This window comes from Diabrotica virgifera, chromosome 7 (assembly GCF_917563875.1).
Source record: "Diabrotica virgifera virgifera chromosome 7, PGI_DIABVI_V3a".
Lineage (NCBI taxonomy): Eukaryota > Metazoa > Arthropoda > Insecta > Coleoptera > Chrysomelidae > Diabrotica > Diabrotica virgifera.
The window spans coordinates 228,241,760-228,255,492 of record NC_065449.1 but is presented as its reverse complement, the minus strand read 5'-3'; the positions used below and the strand labels follow the sequence as shown (position 1 = coordinate 228,255,492).

The following is a 13,733-nucleotide window of genomic DNA, read 5'->3' as shown; positions in this document are numbered from 1 at the left end:
CTCGTCTTGCTAAGGCGCGTCGAATAATATATCGCTGGTACTATTTCGGCGAATTTAAAACACTACTTCTGGTTGCAACTCTAAAACCGGAAGTCCTGGGTCAAATTTCTTACTTTAATACCATCTTGTCTGGTCTATTGACGGAGGAGTTGTGTCTACAAAGCTCTTGGGGACAGAGAGACATGGATAATTCAAGGTTTTTACATTTTTTCAAAATGGTCGAAAAAAATAATAATACAACATCTTAAGAGCGTAGACGCAAATATTTTACGGCTATCCTTACTTTTTCTTTCTTTACACGGCGAATTACGTGTAGTAAAATTCTCACTGGAACGGAGATGTAAACATTAGTTGACAATGACATTGTAATCATTAACTTAGAGATGGTTTTTGAATGTTCTTGGACAACCGTTACTTGTATAATCGTTTAAATTATTAATTCAGTTAATTAATATGATTATTTTTTCACTAAATATGTAGGTATTCAGTGATAATACAATTGACAATAATGGTAGGGGAGCCCAAGCGGGGATTTTTGCAGTTACTCGAGCGCGTCAGATTATCATATGGGGAGAAATCTGGTACCCTGCAGATGTACCTCTACCATATATTGGCTCTTAACACAGGGGAGTTCGTTAAGGGGGGCCCGAAAAAAAAACCTATCCTTAAAAAAACTCGAAATTGTCAGATTAAGATAAGGTAAGTTAAGCACATGCAAAAGAGTGCATATTTAAAAAATCTGACGATTTGAGCCGGGCATAAGGAAATGGGTGGGTCCCAAAGTTTCACAAGAAAAAAGCGAATATTTCGCGAAATGAATGACAGATCGAAAAACTAAAAAATATGTGCTTAATATTTTTCAAAAATCTATCGAATGATACCAAACACGACTTCCCACGGAGAGGGGTGGGGGTAAATTTAATATTTTAAATACGAATCCCGCGATATTTCGCGAAATGAAGATCAGATCGAAAAACTGTAAAATACACTTATTCAATATTTTTGAAAAATCTATCGAATAGCATCAAACACGACCCCCTACGGAGGTAGGGTGGGGGCTACTTTAAAATCTTAAATAGGAACCCTCATTTTTTATTGCACATTTGGATTCCTTACGTAAAAATAAGTAACTTTTATTCGAAACATTTTTTCGAATTATGGATAGATGGCGTTATAATCGGAAAAAACGATTGTTGGAAATGGAAAATTAAATTAAAAAATGGCAAGCGCCCGCTAAAATGGAAAACTTTACTTAACTTTTTTTGATTTTAAGACCTACTCTTCACATCCCAATAGGTCCCCAAAGCGCTCGAGTGACTGCACATTTAGCATACTTTGCTCCCCTACCATAAATAACTTTTTATTAAAAATAAAATAAAAATTCCATGTTTCTATTAGGTTGAAAACGTTGCCTAACTTTTTATTAATTTCACGTCTTAAATAAATTATTTATCAAATGGGGGAGTGCATATATATTTTCACTTCGGAAAAAATCAAACAAGATGGAACTTTTTGTAATTTCATTAAGAAATGTTTAATAAACAACATATCAAAAAGTTCTACCCGAGAAGTGAGTGCTTCATTTTTTATTAAACAAATTAACTACGAAATTAGATGTTTTTTTTTTTAAATAACTCCGAAAATATAAATTTTAGAAAAAAACTCACTTGACCATTGAAAAATTCAGAAAATTTTACAAAAAAACCTTATATAAAGAATTTTCTAAAATTAAATCTGTATCTTCTATAATTGAAGCGTTCGGACGAATAACGGTCTATGTTACAAATTATCAAAAATAGAGTTTTGGTATGAATAACGGTCTATGAAATGTGTAGATTCCACTAAATATTATAGTTTGTTAATATACCAACAGATGGGGCGAGTATACCAATATGGAGAGTGTGAAAATAATTTTTTAAGTTGGAACAACGGTCTATGCGACATCAACGTCAAGCGTGCTTCGACTGTACCGAACCAAATCGGTCTGTTTTGTGGTACCGTGCGAATGGTTACCTTTTGTTTACATTCTAGTATTGTTTTGGTTGTAGTGTGGTTGTAGTTTTATTACATTATGAACGAAAACGAGATAGAACAAACCAAGAATGTTCGGTTTTCACCTACTGATATTCGTAGACTAAACAAATCAAAAAGAAATACCAGGCAGATAAAACTAGAAATTTGGAAGGATGTCTCTAGAAAAAATCGCAGAGATTCGGGTCTGGCATACACAACAAGGAAGACAAAAATCTTAGTTCCTGCTAAGACGGGTATAAATAAGAAAAAAATCATACAAGCGAAAGTTTTATTTTCATAAAATTAAAAATTAAACTTTACTGTTTTTTTTTTTCGTTTTACTTCGAAATGATTATTAAAATAATACTATTTTCCATTCGTCTCTATATAGATTTATTAATTTTATGTTATTTGTTGAAGGTAAACGTATGTCGCAAATCGAGTAAACAAATTTAATTTTATATCACATGATATATTAATACATATAAATGTAATAATTTGTGTTAATAAAATTATTTCAAAAACAATTTTTACTTTTATTTGTGGAATAACGGTCTATGTTACATTTTCAGTCACAAACTTTCAAGAAATAAGCAACATGTTCAAACTCACCTTTTCTCGAAAATGTCAACTTGTAACATAGACCGTTATTCGTCCGAACGCTTCAATTTTTTATTTATAACGCTAAAGTCACCCTTCTCACAAACATTGGCGCACTGTAATTGTAAACTAACGTCCGGCGAAGTGCACGATTGAGTTATTTTAATGTAATTCTTTAACTACTGGATTAAATGAAATTTTACAAATTGAACATGAAAGAAAAATTATTAAGCTATCTTATGGTTATAATAGAAAGAAATAAAATGTATGGGCATAAGTACAGTGTGGGCGGAAAGTAAGCCTTACATGAATTTTGTTTAAAAATGATTTAAAAATGTGTATCTAATACAATTTTTCTTATAAAACTCTCAATTTTGCATAACTTACCTTTCAAGCATCTTACTAAATGATGTTTTATTTAAAAAAATCTCAAAAATTTAATTGAAATGATATGACGTCTCAAAAAATGTAATTTTTGAAATCTTGGTAGTTTTATAGAATTACCACCATTTTAAGACGGTATTACTCAAGTTTGAACATATCTATTACAGCTGTATAAGTGATTTTTTAAAGCTTAGGATGTAATCTTTAAAATGCACTAAATTATTTTACGTTAGAAACGAAATAAACTATTTCTTTTTAAGAAAATTAAGGAAGATAACAAAAATGTAATACAAAAACCGAAAATTACCAGCTAAAAAAATGTTTATACAAAATGATCAAAACTTTTTTCTGTAAAACTTACCTAAAATACATATAATCATAACCTTCAACAATAATAAATGTTCAACAAAAAATTTTTTTTAGCTCTTATACAGTATGTCTGCGTAACTTGGAACCTATTGATAACTTTTTTATTATCAGTTTTACGAAAAAAAGTTATTCCTTATAAAATAGTCTGCATCGCATATATTCTAAGATGCAATCATCAAATATCAAATTTAATTATTGTTATACGAGGTATGTCAAAAAATATGAATTTCACTCAAGAGTAAAGTACCTTTACATTTCACAATATCGAAAATTGTTATTAAGAAAAGTTGTTTGGAATTAAAAAATTTGTTTTAGTGTTCAGTTACATCCTTCTAATTAAAATATTGTTAATAATAAAGGCACTTAACTCCTAAGAAAAATTCATATTTTTTACATACCTCGTATAAAATTAAAAAAGTTTGATATCTGATGGTTGTATCTTAGATTTTAGACCAGGAAGAGAATTTTATGAAGAAGAACTTTTTTTAGTAAAAGTGATAATAAAATAGTTATCATAATTGTAATAAAATGATGATGAGTATCCGTAATTTGAGAAAAAATTTTAAAAAAATTTCGATTAGAATGATGTAATTGTGTATTTAGACATAGTTTCTAATTTCAGACAACTTTTCATAATAGCATTTTTTGATATTCTGGAATATAAAGGTACTTCACTCTTTAACGAAATTCATATTTTTGACATAACTCGTATAAAATTGATCAAAGTTTATATATGATGGTTGAGTTTTAGATTTTTGATTATCCAGAGCATTTTATTAAGAATAATTTTTTTTCGTAAAATTGATAATAACAAAGTTTTCCATGTGGTTCCTAGCTACGCAGACACACTGTATAAGAGCTTCTGTATAAGAATTTACAAATTGCAATGCCATATTCGTATTTAGCATAATCAAAAACAAAATAAAAACACAATTGATCAAAGTAAAATGATGAATTCTTCGATATTTTTAAACTTATTTATACAAAACAATTGTTATTGTTTAAACAATTAATAAACAATTAGCGGCCAAATCTGCGAGTAGAACTTTTTACTTTAACATGTATATAAACTAACAAAAAAAGTTTTAGAAAAATATAAGCTTGTTTGAATTTTTCCGAAACAATGCATTTTTTTGTTCTAATTGCACCAAGCCGTGTAAAATAAGTAGCCTTTGTTTGTCACCACATTCTGTTCTGTTGTATGAAAAAGATAGCGAATGTTCGATATGGAAAATATCACCACGGACATGGTGATCATTTTTTTCGAATCCTGAAAAAACTAATAAATATTTTTGAATGAATTTTTGAATAGACGCAGAATGAAAGACTACATTATTACCGAGGGCGGAAAGTCCTTAGAATAAATAAAAAGTTTATTTTGAGTGAGATATTTGAAATTAAAAATCATACTAAATTTTCCCTTCTTTTCACCCTTGTAACTTATTAAAATAAACATTATAGAAGTTTTCAGGGAGTCTCAACTCTCAGCTCTCGGTAATAACGTAATCTTTTATTATGCGTTTAAATTTTTCAAAAATAAATAATTAAATAATCATTTCGTTCTAAAACCAAACAAGAAGCGTCTTATATTCGACTTCGTTCAGAGAGCGCCTGCCACAAGTATCCTAAACGGTTTAAAACTTTTTTAGGTTATCATCAGAGAGTGCATGTGTATGATTATCTCTGAACAAACTAAAACTCGGGCTACTAGTATCGATTCACAACGAAATAACATGATGATAGGGATGCCGTGGCGACATCTGCTTAAAAAAAAGCGAAAGTTTTATTTTTAATAAAATTAAAATAATACTAAAAATAAAACTTTATTGGGACCAACTGTTGTGGTAACACCTTCGTGGTTTCTAAAATTTGCAAACCAATGAATGCTGAGAGCAAAGAAGAATGATGAAGGCTGATTTTTCGTTGGAATTTTACCGCGCTGGACAGGTGAGAACTGAGATGCAACTTTTAGATCTCCCTCAGCCTTCTTTGCTCCAGCATTCGTTGGTTGGCAAATTTTAGAAACCACGAAGGTGTTACCAGAAAACTTGGTTCCAAGAAAGTTTTATTATTAATATTATTTTAATTTTGTTAAAAGTAAAACTCCCGCTTGTTTTTTCAAAAATACCTATTAGCAAGGACCGGAAAAAATGCACCAAAAAAATGTAAAAAAATGCGCATTTTAATGCAATTGATTTGTAAAAAATATGCAAGAGCCTTTATGAAAAATGCAATATTAAAATGTTTAATACTTGTCACTTTCGGTATTTTGGCGAAAAAATTATTCGTTACTCAATTTAAACTATATATGTCAAAAATAATACGCAACAACGCACTGCGAATCAAAACACGAAATGAACTTCAGCTTTTATAAACAAATATTAAAATCTAAATTTCTGTACCTGCTTATCCCCCTACCACAGTATATAGAGGTTCCATGGAACCTCTATATACTGTGGTAGGGGGAGGTTATATAGAGGTTCATGGAACCTCTATATACTGTGCCCCTACATGCAAAGAGCAAACAGGTTTTTACAACCTATGTCAACTAATTGTCCTACCGACCAAGTTATATTAGGGATTAGTCGGCTTAGACCCAAAAATAGATAATAGAATAAGAATATTACGTGATTTAAACATTTTTCTTAAGAAATGGATTATACACAGTTATTGAATTTACGACTGATAGTTTTTTAATTGGAAGTGAAAGTGAACCTTTGAGATTTAAAATATCGAATTAATACAACTTATCTGAATGTATCAAGAAAAAATGCAAAATGTTTAAAATGTTTGAAAAAATGCAACATTTTCTAATTTCTAAAAAAAAATGCAAAAATATGCAAAAAATGCAGATTGCATTTTATCCGGTCCTTGCTTATTAGTTTTCTCAGGATTCGAAATAAATGAATTCATTTAAAAAGAATTGGAGCAGGAATTTTGTGCCTATCTCGTTAAATTCTTAACATTCGACATTTGGCAAAACATTCTCTGAATCCCTTCTAATGCACCTTACAGCGTATATTTAAATTAGTACGTGTAGGTGGAAATGTATAATTACCTCGACTAATTGAAATAGATTTGTACAATTTAAAGTCGCGTTTATTAGTCATCTAATTTTTTTAGTGTTTATTGTTTATACCATTCTCTTTCTTGAAAGTAATTTAATGATTGTATGACATGCATAACAAAATTATATATTTAAAACATGAAATCACGTTAATAGTTTATATTTCTCTGATTCATAGGATTTGTAGAGTCTGACAAACTATCTAAGAGAGTCATTAATATTCAGCTGGGCGGGGTGCTATTGTCCGAGTTGTGAAATTCCTACCTGTTTTATAAAAATGATCTCTTAGTGTAATAATTTCACAATTCGGACAATAGTACACCGCTCCGCTGAATACAGCACCTCACTCCACCCAGGTACGTAACAAAGGGAGTAGTGATGTTCAAAAAATAACTATTCGTTACAAAGTACTCGTTACTTACGAATACCAAAAGTAACGATTACTATACAGAGAGGCAAATCGTTACTTTGATTACTCTGATTACTTAGATACTTTGTACCAATCGTATCAGAGCGAGTAACGACTATTGTATCTACTTTGATTACTTTTGATTACTCCGATTACTTCGTACCAATCGTATCAGAGCGAGTAACGTCTATTGTATAGTCCGTCCGCTATAACTTTTCTCATGCGGTACGATTCGTTTTCAATCAAATTAAGTCAAAACAGAAAGTGAAACGTACGCCGATGTGTGTAGTATATAGTATACAGTATACAAAATGTATATACATATCGACGTTCGTTTCAATTTATGTTTTGACTTAATTTGATTGAAAATGAATCGTACCGCATGGGAAAAGTTATAGCGGACGGACTATATCTACTTTGATTACTTTGATTGCTCTGATTACTTTGTACTTCGTGAAGGTCGTTATTACATACCTATATCGGAATTCCTATACAAAATACCTACCTACTGAGAAATACGATTCCCGAAATGATTACCGGTACTCAAATACAAAAGTAATCATCGTAATCAAATCATTTTTATCTCTTAAACAGATTGGCGAAGGTCGTTGTTATATCGGAATACCTATACAGACCTACCTACTGAGAAATACGATTCTCGATATGATTACCGGTACTCAAATACAAAAGTAACAAAAGTAATCATAGTAATCAGATCATTTTTATCCCTTAAACAGATCGGCGAAGGTCGTTGTTATATCGGAATACCTATACAAAGTATCTACCTACTGAGAAATACGATTCTCGATATGATTATCGGTACTCAAATACAAAAGTAACAAAAGTAATCATAGTAATCAAAGTAACGAATAGTGTAAATGATTACATACTTTATACAAAACTAACGATTTGTAACGAATACTCGAAAGTAACTATAATCAACATCACTACAAGGGAGGGGTCCATGGGGTCTGGACCCCTCCCAAAACTACCTCGGCTTTTGTACCAAGGCAGCAAGTTTTAAGTTATTATTAACATTTTTGAAAAAGTGGACGTAATTATTATCGTTTTCTACTAATTTCTGTTTTTATTCATAGTGCATTAACTGAAGGTTTTCACCTCCGATTTCGTTGAACCTCCATCGATTTTCATAAAAATTGGTGAGTGATTAGAGGATACCTCAAGGAACAAAAGTGACATGATGCCAACTTGCGCTTTTACCCTGGGGGTGGATGCCACCCTTTCTCGGGGGCGAAAATTATTTTATTAAAAATAATACCATAATTCGATAGAGGGACAAATTATAAGCAAAATTGTTATATAAAGTTATTAAAATAAATCAACACTTTTTGAGTTATTAAAGACCAAAGATTTTATTTTTTCGTAAAAAAATGCATGTTTTACATCGGTTTTTCACGTATAAATCAAAAACTATAAGCTTTGACAAAAAAACTATAATTGCTGAAATTGAAGATAATAAAAAATTGAATACATTCCTCACATAAAGAACTAAACTAATGCTAATTCAAAGTGAGTTATTGGCAATTGAATGTGTATTTTTTCGACGAGTACTCAAATCTAAATATTCAAACTTAAATAACGGGAAAACGATGCAATGTATAAAATATTTCTGCTAAACATTTTCCAAAGTATTTCGGAATATCTATCAAATGAGCTTCAGAACAAGGTAATAGCGTCAAAATTAAGCAAGTTATAATGAAAATAAAAGTACCATTTCGATTTTTTTAGGAAAAAGTGAAAAATAGAATATACGCCATTTCCACAAAAATTAAAATTTATAGTAACACTTACAAGAACTTCTTTATATTAGCATAAGTAATGTGTTCGATAATTTTGACCGGTTTAGAATGCATATTTTGGAAAAAAAGATATAATTTAAAAAATCATAATTTTTAAAATTATTGTAATTGTCATATTCTGTTGATAATAACTCCAAAAATACTCAATATACGTAAAAAATTATATATAACCAAATTTTAGTTTTTGCTGTGCCAAATATTTTACCTGTTTTACTATTTTTATAGGGTAAAAATTAACCGAGATAGAAACGTTTAAATCTTAAATTTTGCTGTGGGACCATGCAAACGGGGTCATTTAAACTTTTATTTTTAATAAAGTAAGCGGTTTAAAAGATTAGGTTCAACGTGCTTAAATACTTAGCACTTGGAATTAACTTTCAAACTGTTTTTAGATGAGCCTGATATCGTAAACACGAACGGAGTTATTAAAAAAGACAATAACATTTTTTGGAAAAATTCTTAAAAGATGAATTTTGAAAAAATTTTGGAGCGTAAATTTTAACGCTATCGACATGTTCGGGGGCTCATTTAATAGGTATTTTTAAGTACTTTGACAACTGTTTAACAAGTTTATGTTATAAAATGAATCAATTTCCCGTTATTTCAACTTGAATACTTAAGAGTTTTTTACCTTCCGAAAAAAATATACATTCAATTACCTATACCTCACTTTTAGTTAACGTTAAAAGGTTTTTGTAGTAAGGGGTTTATTTATTTTTTTATTAGCTTCAATTTTGATAATTATAAGTTTTTTGTAAAAACTTACACTTTTTGAGTTATTGATGAAAAATTGGTTAAAAACATGCATTTTTCTCAAGAAAAATTAAAATTTTTGATCTTTAATAACTCAAAAAGTTCTGATTTATTTTGATAACTTTATATAACAAATTTTGCTTGAAATTTGTCCCTCTATCGAATTATGCGGTTATTTTTAATAAAATAATTTTCACCCCCGCGAAGAGGTGGCATCCACCCCCAGGGTAAAAGCGCAAGTTGGCACCATGTCACCTTTGTTCCTTGAGATATCCTCTAACCACTCACCAATTTTCATGCAAATCGATGGAGGTTCAACGAAATCGGAGGTAATAATAGCTCATATCCACCTTCAGTGACTCCACTATCAGTGTATGGATCAATTTACATCCAATTTAAAAATCAGATTTAGCAAAAACGAAAATATTCTATCAGCATTTTAAATTGTTTGTAACTATAATAGGTATATTAATCTATTAAATAACATTTTATGATTAATTATTATTTATTCACGATCTTTCAGAATACTACCTATAAGTATTATAGACATTTAAAGGTAATCAAAATAAATTCCATCATATTCTATAATTTGTTATTACATACCTAGTCTAAAAATATTTCGGCATGAACTAATACTTATTATTCTTGAAAAAACTTTAATCATTGGCGGGTCTTAAGAATTATTGAGAAGGTTAATACTATATCTATTAAACATTAGAATAATATGATAGGGAAGGTTTAGAAAATAGGTTTAGTCAATACATATCTCGTAGGTAGAAGAAGTAAAGAAAGTTGGAAAGTATTTAAAAACATGAGAGAAAATAAAAAAACTATTTTGCAAATTGCTAATGAAAAACAACTCTCCTCTTCACCCTCCTCCGGAGAAACATCCTTTTCCTCACAAGAACAGCAACCGCGAAAACGAAAGGAATGGCAAACAAGGTCAAACTTCCTAGAGACGAAGGTAAAAGCGGAACCAATAAAAATGACTTTACCAACGGGTGTAGGGAGAAAGACCCTCCAAGAGGAAACAAAGATTCGGAAATGAAGCTACAGATGTAGAACTAAACCATAGGACCCTAGTATACATCCCAACTATAGTAGAGCCTACTTAAAAGACCTGATGGCACCTCAGCCGAATATAAAAAAGAAACGGCTCCTACTACAGAACCACTTCCCAGGTTCAACAATTATTGATGGGCAGACTCAGGCTGAAAACCTAGAACGACCTAAACGTCCTAGGAAAGAAGACTGCGAATTTTCTGCAATAAACATCAAACCGAAATCTACGGGAAACAATAAAACGAAAAATGCAGTTTAAATATCTGGAAATAGATATAATTATCAAAAATGAATAACCATTTTCAATTTTGTTGCAAAACGAAAATACAGCCACACCATATTCTAGTCCAATCAGAGAATGCAGCAAGCACCTTCTTATTAAGAAACTTATTAGTCCCTCATCAGGAGGCACATATGCTGCTCTCTCTGATCCAACCAAAACAAACTCCGGCGTGCAGTCCCGGATTGCAACGAACCAAATGGCATAGATCCCTAGCGGCAACTGCTAGCAAAAGACTAAGTTTTCACTCTAATGGCATATAAAACAACATAATGTTGCTCTACATCCCACCAGATTGAAAACAATGGGAACCTTCTCTGGTTACACCTCCGAGGCTTCTACAATTTGCAAGCCATACGGATGCTGAGACTAAGGAAGATGAGGGAATTTTACAATTTATAATTCACGTCCCATCTGCTCAGCGCGGTAAAGTTCCAACGAGAATGGTTCCCTTCCTACTCCAATCAGAGTAAACATGTAAATCAAAAATGAATAACCATTTTTAATTTAGATGCAAAACGAAAATACAGCCGCACTATATTCTAGTCCAATCAGAGAGTGCAGCAAGCACCTCTACCGGTTTCGAAACTTATTAGTCTCTCATCAGGAGGCACATATGCTGCTCTCTCTGATCCAACCAAATCAAACCCCGGCGTGCACTCCCGGATTGCAACGAACCAAATGGCATAGATGCCCTAGCGGCAACTGCTAGCAAAAGAATAAGTTTTCACTCTAATGGCATATAAAACAACATAATGTTGCTCTACATTCCACCAGACTGAAAACAATGGGAACCTTCTCTGGTTACACCTCCGAGGCTTCTACAATTTGCAAGCCATACGGAATATGATCAAATTGAATTGAATATGATGAAATTTTTGATCATATTTGCTGCACTCTCTGATTGGACTAGAATATGGTGCGGCTGTATTTTCGTTTTGCAACGAAATTGAAAATGGTTATTCATTTTTGATTTACCTGTTTACTCTGATTGGAGTACGAAGGGAACCATTCTCGTTGGAACTTTACCGCGCTGAGCAGATGGGACGTGAATTATAAATTGTAAAATTCCCTCATCTTCCTTAGTCTCAGCATCCGTATGGCTCGCAAATTGTAGAAGCCTCGGAGGTGTAACCAGAGAAGGTTCCCATTGTTTTCAGTCTGGTGGGATGTAAAGCAACATTATGTTGTTTTATATGCCATTAGAGTGAAAACTTAGTCTTTTTAGATTTAATTAGTTAAATTTTGAAGATTTTGAAGACGAAGTTCAAGACAAAAAAGCAAGGATCAATAAAACAGAGATGTGAATACTCCGAGGAAGATCAGGGAAAGGCCTACTGGATAGACAAAGAAGCAAGAACATAAGAAGGGTATGTAATGTAGAAGAGATAAATGTATGGATAAAAAAACGGAAACAGGAATTGAAGGAAAACATTAGCAGAATGGCAGTAGATAGGATAGTAAGAGTTCAAGGATTGAAAATTCGAAGCGAGTGGTCCCGAGTAATTTCAACGTGCCCTTTTTTAAATGGAAGAAGGAACGGAAGGAAGAATGGAAGAAACGGAGAACCTGAACCTGGAAAAGGAGACAGAGACAATTGCAAACTACAATGAATACATATACCTATCTGGGAATAAAAGTAACGAGTACAGGACGAAACGAAGAAAATATTAAAGAAAGGATAGTAAAGGGAAAACAGGTGATGGAGCCCTGAATTCGGTACTGTGGCAAAAATCTAAGAATAGAAAATAAAAAACGGATTTACAACACAATATTAAAACCAGTGTTAACCTATGGAGCTGAAGTCTGGCAACTAACCAAAAAGTACAAAGATAAATTATTAGCCACTGAGATGGATTTTTGCAGAAGGTCAGCAAGAAGATCTATACTAGAACACATAAGAAACGACTACATTAGGCAACAAATGGAAAAAGAAAGAACAATCATAGATGACATCGAAAAACAACAGCCAGTATGGTACAGACACGTAAGACGAATGGAGGAAAGAAGAATCCCAAAAAAGAGTTAGAATGAACTCCCACAGAAAAACGAAAATGAGGAAGGCAGCAGCTATATGGATAAAGGGTATCTCCAAAGCGATGTCGGAAAGAAACTTTAGAGAGAAATACTGCCACAATAGAAAGGAGTGGCGATTAGGAACCGAAAGGTGTAGAACGCTATAAAACCGGTTATATATACCAATGAAGTAACATCTTATCGACCCATCAGCCTACTCCCAATCGTTAGCAAAGTATTTGAAAGATTGCTGCTACAAAGAATATACGCAGATCATGAATTCCTAACATTACTACCAGAACATCAGTTTGGTTTTCGGGAAAATCACTCTACTACACAACAAGTCCATCGAATAGTAAATGAAATATCAAAAACTCTCGAAGATAAGAAATACTGCAACGCTGTATTCCTAGATATCTCACAAGCATTTGACAAAGTTTGGCACAGAGGTCTGCTTTACAAAGTAAAATAAGCACTATCTAGTAACTATTTCCTCCTAATCAAATCCTACTTATCAAATAGATATTTCTCAGTAAAATTCAAAGACCAACAATCCAGCCTCTGTCCTATTAACTCCGGAGTTCCGCAAGGTAGTGTTCTCGGGCCGTTGCTGTTCTCACTCTACACAGCCGATATACCAGAGTCTCATAATACTACGATCGCTTCCTTTGCTGATGACGTAGCAATACTAGCTGTAAATGAAGATCACATACAAGCCTCACAAGACCTGCAACACCATCTGGACATACTCAGTGAATGGTACAAAAAATGTCGAACAAAAGTAAATAAAAAAAAAGAATGTGTGTGTACTTTGTACGCACGTAAGAAGTTATACTTCTATTATAATATAATTTCAACGAAATAAATATACCTACTTAACAGTTCCAATACAAAAAATTAACAATAATTATCAAAAATGAACCAAAACTTAACAATGCCAAATATTAAAAAAAAAAAGAA

At 32.0% G+C, this 13,733-nt stretch overlaps 1 protein-coding gene across 1 annotated transcript in view; it reads right to left on the bottom strand.

Moving 5' to 3' along the window:
- LOC114344460 (DNA polymerase eta) overlaps positions 1–13,733 on the bottom strand; it is a 380,902-nt gene that overhangs the window by 87,850 nt on the left and 279,319 nt on the right. The window lies entirely within an intron of this gene.